We start from the raw sequence: 11,010 nt of genomic DNA, 5'->3' as shown, positions 1-11,010 counted from the left end.
CTTTGATAAGGTACCGTACGGGAGACTAGTGGGCAAGATCAGGGAGCATGGTATTGGAGGTAAGGTGCTGACATGGATAGGAAATTGGTTAAGAAATAGGAAACAAAGGGTTGGGGTAAGCGGGTCTTTTTCAGGATGGCAGGATGTGATGAGTAGAGTGCCGCAGGGATCGGTATTGGGTCCTCAGTTGTTTGTAATTTATGTAAATGATTTGGATGAGGGGATTATTAATAACTTGAGCAAATTTGCAGATGACACGAAACTGGGTGGCGGTGTGGGGTGTGAGGAGGATGTCAGGAAAATGCAGAGGGACTTGGACAGGTTGGGGGAGTGGGCTGCTGAATGGAAGATGACGTTCAATGTAAGCAAATGTGAGGTTATCCATTTTGGGGGCAATAATAGGAAAGCTGAGTATTATTTAAATGGAGACAAGCTAGGGAGTGGGGAAGAGCAAATGGATCTGGGAGTACTTGTTCACCGGTCACTGAAGTCTTGCATGCAGGTTCAGAAAGCTGTGAAGAAGGCAAATGGCATGTTGGCTTTCATAAAGAGGGGATTGGAGTATAGGAACAGAGATGCCCTTCTGCAGTTGTACAGGGCCCTGGTGAGACCCCACCTGGAGTATTGCATCCAGTTCTGGTCTCCAATTTTGAGGAAGGACATACTAGCTATAGAGGGTGTGCAGCGCAGATTTATAAGGTTAGTTCCAGGGATGGCGGGGTTGACATATGCTGAAAGGCTAGAAAAACTGGACTTGTATCCGATGGAGTTTAGAAGGATGAGGGGGGACATGATTGAGGTATACAAAATCATCAGGGGGATAGACAGGGTGAAGTCGGATTACTTGTTCCCAATGATAGGGGAGACGAGGACTAGAGGGCATAGTTTAAGAATACAGGGTAGGCCCTTTAGGACAGAGATGAGAAAACATTTTTTTACCCAGAGAAGTGTGAATCTGTGGAATGCTCTGCCACAGAGGGTGGTAGAGGCTGATTCACTGATTATGTTCAAAAGTGAGTTAGATAAGACTCTAGTGGGCAAAGGAATTAAGGGTTATGGGGATAAGGCTGGAAAATGATCTGTAAAATGGTGGTGCTGGCTCGACGGGCCGAAGGGCCTACTCCAGCTCCTATTGTCTATATTCGACCTTACAAAATGCATCACTTCATAATAATCTGAATTGAACTCCATCTGCCACTTCTCTGCCCAAATCTGTATCCTGACAAAATTCTGTTGTAAAATCCTATAACAACCTTCTACACTATCTACACCTTCAACCTCCATGCCATCTGCAAACTTCATTTTTTGTCCAGGTTATTTATAAATTTCACAAAGAACAGACCCCACTGGAACTCCACTTGTCACTGATCTGCAGGCAACCCAGTTCTGAATCCTTTACTGAGATCCAGCTCATCTCCTTCCTTGAAAAAGACTGAATGATCCCTGCTCTGCTCTAAAATTTCTCAGCAGGTATCTCATTTGTAGGGAAATACCACAAATGCTGTCATTGCAAAATCCTCTAAATTAATTGGAAGGGCAAACAAACCAATGTTAGTGCTTTCTCCCAGTCTTACATCTCAAGCATAGAAGTCATGGCTGCATTTGATCAGTATATTGCACAGGACACATTGCTTGTTTACCCAATGGCAAAAGTTGACATATTGTTCTGAGAAGAGGCTACAGGCTGGACAGAAACAAAGATTGATAAGATGTTACGCTTCCCTACTGGCTCTCAACCATGATTGCTCAAAAGAAAAAAGGAACATGTGGGATGGGATTGAGAACCTAACCACCACACATCAGGAGTGGACAGAGGTTCTGTGTAAGTAATGGAAATAGCTTCACAAGCTATCTATCCACCTGTCCTCTCGGTCACCACTTTCCCCCACCTGGAGAAGAGTCAGTTGTTTCTGCACTGGCCTCAGCAGCAGCCTTATAACCAACAAAACTTAACTGGAAGTCAAGGATCTTCCCTGATCCTGAGAGATGATCTAAGAAGAAAAGGTAAATGCTGATTTAGAATATTCATTTTGTATCTCGGCCATGAACCTGCTTTCTGAACTGATTACCTCTACCACTCCTTTTGTAGCCCGATGCCATTTGCATATATTCAGGGAATCTTTTTGGCTTCCTTTGGTGTTCACTCCCATCCATTTCTCATGGGCATTTTTGTCTCTTTTGCTTCCTTGATCATTCTTTCTCTGAACTTTCTGTCACTTGTGTTAACACCTGATATCCATCAAATGCTCTTTATTTTTGCTCCATTTGCCTTTTTGTCATTTAGGTCCTTCAGGAAGCTCTGGCTTTAATTACCCTATCCTTTTGCCACATGGAAATGTTTTGAGACTATAGCTGAAATATCACAACCCAAAAGGCCTCCAAAGGTTCAATTACAATTTTGCCAGCAAAGCTTTGATTCCAATTTACCCAGATCAGATCTGTTCTCATACCTTGGAAATTGGCCCTTCTTCAAAAGGCTCTTTTTAACTTGGAATGGTCCACATCCTTTTTCACCTCTCTTCTAAACCTTATAATGTTATGATTACTGTTTCCTAAATGTTTCTGCACTGATCTTTCTTCCGCCCACCCTGGCTTATTTCCCAGAAGAAAAAAAGTAGTGATCAAGGATGTTCTCTGAACACATTCAGAAACCGCTTCCCTCTTTGCAGTCTCAGTCTGTACTTGGAGAAATGAAAGGTCATCCCACGCCCAACCCCCACCTCCCATGACCACTACTATTCTATGGCTTTTGCAAAGGTACCTCTCAATATTTTACTCCATAAAATTGTCAAGGGGGCAACTACACCAGAAAGTTATTTCATGTTCCGATCCTCCTATTTCAGATTAAATGATCATTTGAGAAATCAAAATAAATGGAGTTGGTTATTTGATTAGGGGTGATAGACAAAAATATCATGGCATTGGATTGCAATGCATAATTAATATTCATGCACTCGGTCCAATGCAGGCTGCTCACAAAATCATTGCTGTCTGCATATTATCATCATGTTACATTCCATCTAGTGCTGTTACATTTACAACAACATGTGAGCATCAACACAACTTCAAATCTTGCTGAAAGCTGACCTGGACCTCTGAATGTGAAGAATCTCTATGACTGCAGCTGATGGTTGATGTCAGTCAGAGGTCATTGCAAATTGGTGCCACACTGTATGGAATGAAGCTCATCTTCTGAATGGGTGGCTTCCAACTGGATGGCATTAATATCACTTCTTTGCCCATCGCCTTCCACAGCTCAGTCTCTCTCCTTTTTCCCCTGTCTCCTTTCACACAGAGATAATCAATTCTCACCTCTCCTCTTATCATATCCAATTAACACCTTTTATTTGTCTAGACTCCTCTCTATCCTGATATTTCCTGCTTTGTGCTTATTCTGCTAATTCTTTGCTTAGTCCTTGAAGAAGGGCTCAGGCCTGAAATGTCAGTAATATATCTTTGTCTCCTATGGATGCTGAAAGACCGGCTGAGTTCCTCCAGCATTTTAGTGTGTCTTTTTGGAAAACTGGAGGGATACAGTTTCATGTTTTTCCAGTGCAACACTGAAGAACTTGGTCACTGTTGAAGAACAAGGAATCCACCAAATTAGGGAGGCCGAGAGGCCCTCCACGCATTCTAAGAATCAACAGTGGATAGAGAAGGCTGTGGAAGTGAATGTGAGGTGCAACCCCAAGGGCAGAATTGGCTACAATTACTGCAGCCCAGTTAGCAGCCGGGATTCGAATCTGATGCTGTCTCTAAGACATTGTGTGGGTTTTTCCCAGGTGATGTGGTTTCCTCCTACCCTACAGCAATGTACATGATTGGGAGGTTAATTTGTTGTAATTGGGCACCACTCGTTTCAATGGCCAGATTCAGATTCTATTGTGTTGATTCATTACATTTAAATTTAAAATTTCAATACTGCAAACATATAGACACAGAATACAATTCAAGGAGGATGGCTCATAATAATACATGGACATTAAAGCAGAGAAAACCATGCAGAATTTTATCTAGCAGATTATTTCTTCTATAAAGCAGAACTTTTCCTGGTGCTCCTTAATTGGCTGAGTTTCCTGTGCATTTCCTTGGGGGGAGTGATGGGTGGGATTGTGGGTTTGGTGAGTGTCAGATGGAGGTGGAGGGGAAGTTGGTTCTCATTTATTTAGCATCTTTATGGAATGATTAGTGAGCGGGATAGTGGAGAGTACGATGTGCATATCGTAGAATGAAGAATATGGAGAATGATGTATGTTCAAACATTGGAAATGTTGGGCTGGATTATGGTCTGGAGATGAGTTCCATGTGGAGAGTGACGGAAATGTGGTAGGAATTCAACATGAATGAATTTTCCATATGAACTGAGAACTCTGATCTTCTCATAAAAAATTAAGCAGTTCCATTCTGATCAACTGGATTCTACCCACAACATGGGGTTAGAAGTTCAAGATTATCTTGCTGAGGCAAAAGTTTAATTCATAGAGCATGGAAATCTACAGCACAATAGAGGTCCTTTGGCCTACTGTGTTATACCAAGCTAATAACCTACTCGAACAACTGCCTAAAATTTCCTCCATTTTTCTCAGTTCCATGCCACCACCACCATTGCCATTGGTGCATTCCATGCACCCACCACCCTGTGTGAAAAACCTACCTCTTACAGACCTGGTCAACTGATCATTGATCCCCAGACAATTATTCATAACACTGCACGACTCCCAGAGTCCAACAATGGAACATAAAGTTCCACATATTTCCCAATCTTAAGGCTGGAAATCCATCGGTTAAACAAGTTGAGCAGATTCATTCATTTTGATGATAAGAAATGGCTGCAGGGTTCAAGTGCAAGTGCAAGATAACTTCCTTTCTTTTGATTTCATGATTTAAATCTACTTAACTGTTGTTGATTGTTTCCTAGTGTTTTTAAATGTTTTGGCATGTTTAATTTATAAACATTGACATTTTCAGTGGTATTTTTGAGCCTTAATCACTTTTGAGTGTTTTTGAATGTTTGTGAATATCCACAAATACTGAATCTCAGTGACAACTCTGATAGATGGCAAGTCTGCAGCAGGGATCAGCTGAACCTTTATGCAACCGCAGGGCCAAAGTCAACAGCTTCTAATCATTTTAGGGCCTGAACAGTGCTGGACCTTGTGAGTCCAATGGGGACAAGCTTTCCCATGGAAGAACGTGTGCAGAAACCCATTCCGGGCAGGATGTGACCAGTGAGCTCAGCCAGCGTGCAAATCAGCTGAACATTTTAACTTCAGAGCTCTTCAAATATTTTCATACCATTTTTTCACCCATTGACAGCAAGATTTGCAACAAGAGTTCTTTTGGATTACAGGGCTGGTTCACAAGTTTGATATCTATGAAAATAAGTTTGTTTGTCATTTGGGAGAATGAGAGTAAGTTCAAGGGGTGTCATTCATGGTTAGGCATGGTCCAATGAAAGTGGTGGATGGTGATTAGAGGATTAGAAAATTCAAATGGTTATCAAGAGGCTGTGAGTATTCACTGATGAATGGACATGGAATGATGTTCACTGTGGGGTTGGGAAGTAATTCAAACACATCACAGCTTTGGTGTTCTGGGTTCACTGGATAGTTCGTTTGTCTGAAGAGATATCATTGTTTCTCCTAACCACAACTAATGCTGCAAAGCCAGCTGCCTCACAAATCCATACCTCCCCAATTATTTTCACTTCCCAGCTTCCTGAGGTCCAAGTTAAAAATAAAATAGTAAATGTCCATTGAAAGAAAGTGATCTTGTTCTACTTCTTAAATTATTGTCTTCTTCCCACAAGGTACACTTGTACCATTATTCATCATGAAACCAGATGTCTGTGCATTTGAAATTAGCTGGTATCCTGTTTCAGATATTTTTGCACTTTACCTCCAACTTTGATTCAACCCACCAGTTTTTGGAAGTTAGCATTCATGCTACTGAGATTTAAAGTGAGTAAAGTATGGGCAAGGTGACTGAAGGAGGGAGGGAAGTGAGCAGAATGATGAATATGAAGTTTAGGATTCTCTGCAATGAAAATAATATGAGGTAAAAACTTAATCTTCATGTAAAATAGAATCTCAAGATTCCAAACCAACAAAGACAGCAGAGAGCATGATGAAATTAATGGGAATGGAATACAGTTTATAGTGAAGCTGAAGGCAAAATCTCAGCCCATCAAAGAAATGTATGTATTACCTCAGATGATGTTAATGGGATGTCTGTCAAGGAGGAAGCAGGAGGATAGTTAGGAAAGCTGACAAACATTAGATCTGGATGTACAAGTTGATCTCTGACTTTGGATAATTTTGCTGAGAAACATGAATATTGAAGAATTTAACAGAAGTGAGGAAGGAGAATCCATTACTGAATATGAATGGATACAATAGGGTAACAAAGAAAATTTTAAAAAGGGGAGTCCCAAAGCGCGGGATTACAGAGAAGAGGTGTAAAGTCGAATAGTCTGACAAACCATGTTAAAATTTGCAGAGAGTCTGGGAAGAAGAAGAATTTACTACAGGTTTCAATGCAATAACAGAAAATTTGCGAGCATCTCATTACACAACAATGAAGCAACTGTTTGTAAAAAAATATGACACGTTATATAATCCAGTCTCAGAAAACTTTAGAATAGATCCTGTCCATTCAATATCAGGAGACAATGAATTGATGAGCAAGTTTTAGGCATCTACACTTTTTTTTCTAAAGCTATGGGACTTTTTTTTTATCAATGTGCTTCAGATTTCTCCCTTCAGATATTTTCTTTTGATATATCTCTTCAGCTATTACATTTCCTCTTCCCACAATGGAGAACAAAGTAATTTGCCACATGATCAAAACCCATATTCAGAGTTCAATCTCACCAGATAGACAGGAGTTCAAATGAACATGTTATTTTTACATATTTTACAGCTCACTCCAGGAAATCTGGCTGCACAGCATCAGTTTGGAGTTCCAGTCACTTCCTCTACAAAGAAAGGCACTTTGACCAAAAATGTCCCATAACTCACTAACACTGGTAGTCATAACGTAGAGGTATAAAATAACAAAGTATAACCTTATGAACTCCTTACTCCTTTATGTGGCTCTATGCCTCCTGTGGATCCGTGAGTATGTTTCTATTTATATATTTGGGAATATTTTCATTTTGTGCTTTATTTCCATTAAAATAATTTGTTATGAAAGGCTCAAATCACCTTCTAAAGAGAAAAATTACTTTGAACTTTCTTAAAAAGGAACATAAACATGTCACCTTCCTTGAGGAAATGCAACTGACTGACACAATATGTTCAAAGTAAAGGAGAAAATGGATTGCTGAGACATTTTTCCAGTACATTTTTCCAAACTCTGAAGAAATGCTAATCCCATATTGGTTAAATTTCAAATTTCTGTGAAATGTCACTTAATTAGTTTTGCAGTGGGAGGTAATCCTTCAAATAATGAAGCAATTCTTTTGATATCTAAGTGCAGGCTTCACTGTTATTATTTTACGATTCTTTTCCAAAACTTTTCCAATTATTCAACTTTTTATAGGTTTAATCCTTTCCTCTAACAGCAACTCCTCAAGGTGTTCTACAATTTCACACGGAGTAATCATTCACTAATGGATTCTGCAATGAGCTATTTATTGTTATTGATAACAAATCTTATTGATTTGTTATCAATAAGATCATTTACATTTGGGGATGAACAAGACCATTTGGCCCCTTGAACATGTTGTGGCATTCATCAAGAACCTTCCACTTCAGTGTAGTTTTCCTGCATCCACCAAGAAAATCCCTATAAGAATTTTGTAAATTTCAATTAAACCAACTTTTATTCATCTAATCTCCAGAGAATACAGGTGCATTGGAGTCAATCTCTACTTACATAGCAAACATGCCAGCCCAGAAACCAATCTAGTGAATCTTTGCTTCGCCCTCCCTATGGCAAGTGCATCTTTCTTTAAGGAGAGACAATGTTCTAGAGCAGTCATTCCCAAATGGGAGCCTACATCCCCCTGGGGGCCAAAGCACATTTTATTAAAAGCCTTGTTTTCTTTTCACCTTGCGTAACATGAATATTTGTTTTGTTTTTTTTTATTTAGTCGGTGTTTCATCTTGTATTCATATGTGTGAGTTTTTAGATAACATGTGGAAGAAGGAAAAGGTTCTTTACTTTAAAGTTGATGTAAATGGCACCTTGAGGCAGGCCATGAGGCTGCAAGTCTCCATTACAGCTCTTGCATACAGTGTGTCAGCCCCCTGTTGGCAGCCAAGTCTAATCAAACTAATTACAACCAGGACCACTACCATTACATCTCCCTTTCTTAAAACAAAAGTAGCTTACTTTTAACTAACATGTTTTATTTGTATAATTCTGCAATTTTAACTTTAACATGAAGAACTTACATTTTCATTATTATGAACATTGTTAACATTTTATAAACTTGTTTTGTGCGTTCACATTTACAAACACTAAAACTTGAAGAGTGAATAAGATAGCATTAATTCATTCTATAACAGGGGTCTTTAAATTTGCTCAATGAGACTCTTAGGAGGATTCACATGTCTTGACAATCTCCTGATTGATTGTCCATGAATCTGAGTTGTCGCCTCAGACAATGTCTTCTCAGATGTGCATTCAGATTGTTCAACAGTATCTGTCTTTCCATCTACTGCAACTAGTTCCATTTGAAGATCTTAATGATTTCTTTGCAAACCAGCACCTTCATCTGTCTGACTGGTGTATGATCTTGGTTGGACTTCACTAAGGACAGTTCCCTTCTGAGTCCGTAACTTTCTTTTGTCTTTTACCCTTACTTGGTCACCAGTATAGAGTTCAGGTAAGTTTTTTGTTCCTTTGTCAAAGCAATACCTTTGCTTTTCTTTCTGTTGTTCTTTGAATTTCACCACTTTCTCCCCCTTTTGTTTTTAAGAGGTTCTCCTGAATGGGTAGGTTTGATCTTAGCATATGTCCCATAAGGAGTTGTGCTGGGGACAAACTACACTCGAGCGGTGTTGTGCGGTATACTAGTATGCTCTGGTAGAAGTCTGTTCCATTGTCTTTTACCTTGTTCACCAGTCTTTTCACTGTCTGTACTGATTTTTCAACTAGATCATTGGACTGTGGAAAATGAGGGCTTGATGTGGTGGGTACAAAGTCCCTCTCTTTGGCAAACAGTCAGAAATTTAAATTGCAAAACTGGGGTCCTTTGTCTGTGAAGACCTCACTTGCCATACCAAGTCTGGAGAATATGGTTTTTATATCTATTAATACAGCATCTGCAGTGGTGGTGTCCAGTCTACACACCTCTGGATACAGTGATTATTAGTCTGTGACTACAAAATAGTCCTTCCCTTGACATTCAAATAGGTCAGCGCCTAATTTCTGGTAAGGTCTGTAAGGTGCTGGGTGTGGCTTTAGTGGTTCTGCAGGATTGCTTACTTGATATTTCCAGTATATTGTACAGTTTGACAATTCATTTGTTATATCATTGTTGATTCTTGGCCAGTACATCACCTCTCGTGCTCTTTTCTTACACTTTTCGATTCTGAGATGTCCTCCATGGATCCTTTTTTGCATCTCTTTTCTCAGACTCTTTGAGATAAGGATTTTGCTTCCTTTGTAGATTATGTCTTCAACCACTGATAGTTCCGCCCTGCAGTTCCAGTACTCAGAAATGTCAGGCGAGCAGTCCTGCTTCATGTTGGGCCATCCATCCAAGATGTTTTTTCTCAGGGTCTCTGACTTTATTAGCTAAATCTTTGCATCTGATATGGGCAGTGTACTTGTGATCATGTCCAAAAAGGCATTCACTTCTTCATCCATTTTGGTGTTTGTAGGCTCTCTTGTGTCAACAGTTCTAGACAATGAATCTGCTGTGTATATCAGCTTAACCAGAGTGTACACCACATTCAGTGTATAGCGTTGCAGCCTAATGATCACTCTTTGTATTCTCAGTGGACATTCATTTAATGGCTTTTGGAATAATGCAATCAAGGGCTTATGGTCAGAATCTATACTGATTGCTTGTCCTGACACAAACTGATGAAATCCTTCACAGGCGTATGTGATGCTGAGCAGCTCCTTTTCAATTTGAGTGTATTGTGTCCCCGCATCTGTCATTTAGCATGATGCACGCGCAATGGGTTGCCAGTCACCATATTTTTCCAGAAGGACTGCATCGAGTCCACTATGTGATGCATCCGATTATATTTTGATGGGTCTTGCTGGGTCATAAAACCTCAGAACTGGTTCTTCTGTGAGCAGTTTCTTTAGTTCCCTCCATGACTTTTCGTGGTCATGATCCCACTCCCATTCAATGTTCTTTTCTGTTACTCTTCTCAATGGAGCCATCTTTTCTGAGAGGTTGGATATGAATTTACCCATATAGTTGACCATTCCATTAAACCTCTGTAAGTCCTTTTTGCATTGTGGACTTGGCATGTTCCCAATAGCGGACACCTTTCTGGGATCTGGTCTGATACCCTCACTGCCAATAATATCTCCTACATATGTTAGTTCTGTCACCCTGAGCTGGCATTTCTCTCTATTCAGCTTCAGGGTTGCTTTATTTCCTTAGTCTCTCCATTCTCTTGGTTCCCCATACTATGATGTCATCTATTGAGGTATCAACTCTGTCCAGGTGCTCATAGACCATATGGATAGTTTTGTGATACACTTCAGGAACTGAGGCAATTCCAAATGGTAACCTTAGGAATCTGTATCTGCCAAGTGGACTATTGAATGTGCACTGTCTTGAACTTGCTTCATCCAATTTTAACTACCAAAATATTGGTGATGCATCTAATTCTGGAAAACTTTGCATTTGCAAACTGTGACATGATTTCTTCACGCGTCAGAAGCTTAAAGTGTTCTCTCTTTATTGCTCTGTTTAGATCTCTTGGATCCAGGTAAATTCTAAGTTTTCCATTTGTTTTGTCCACAACAATGACTGAACTCACCCATTCTGTTGGCTCATCTATTTTCTGAATTACGGTCAGACTTTCCTTCCTGTCC

Source organism: Narcine bancroftii, chromosome 3, assembly GCF_036971445.1.
Source record: "Narcine bancroftii isolate sNarBan1 chromosome 3, sNarBan1.hap1, whole genome shotgun sequence".
Classification (NCBI taxonomy): Eukaryota; Metazoa; Chordata; class Chondrichthyes; order Torpediniformes; family Narcinidae; genus Narcine; species Narcine bancroftii.
This window is presented reverse-complemented; position numbering follows the sequence as displayed.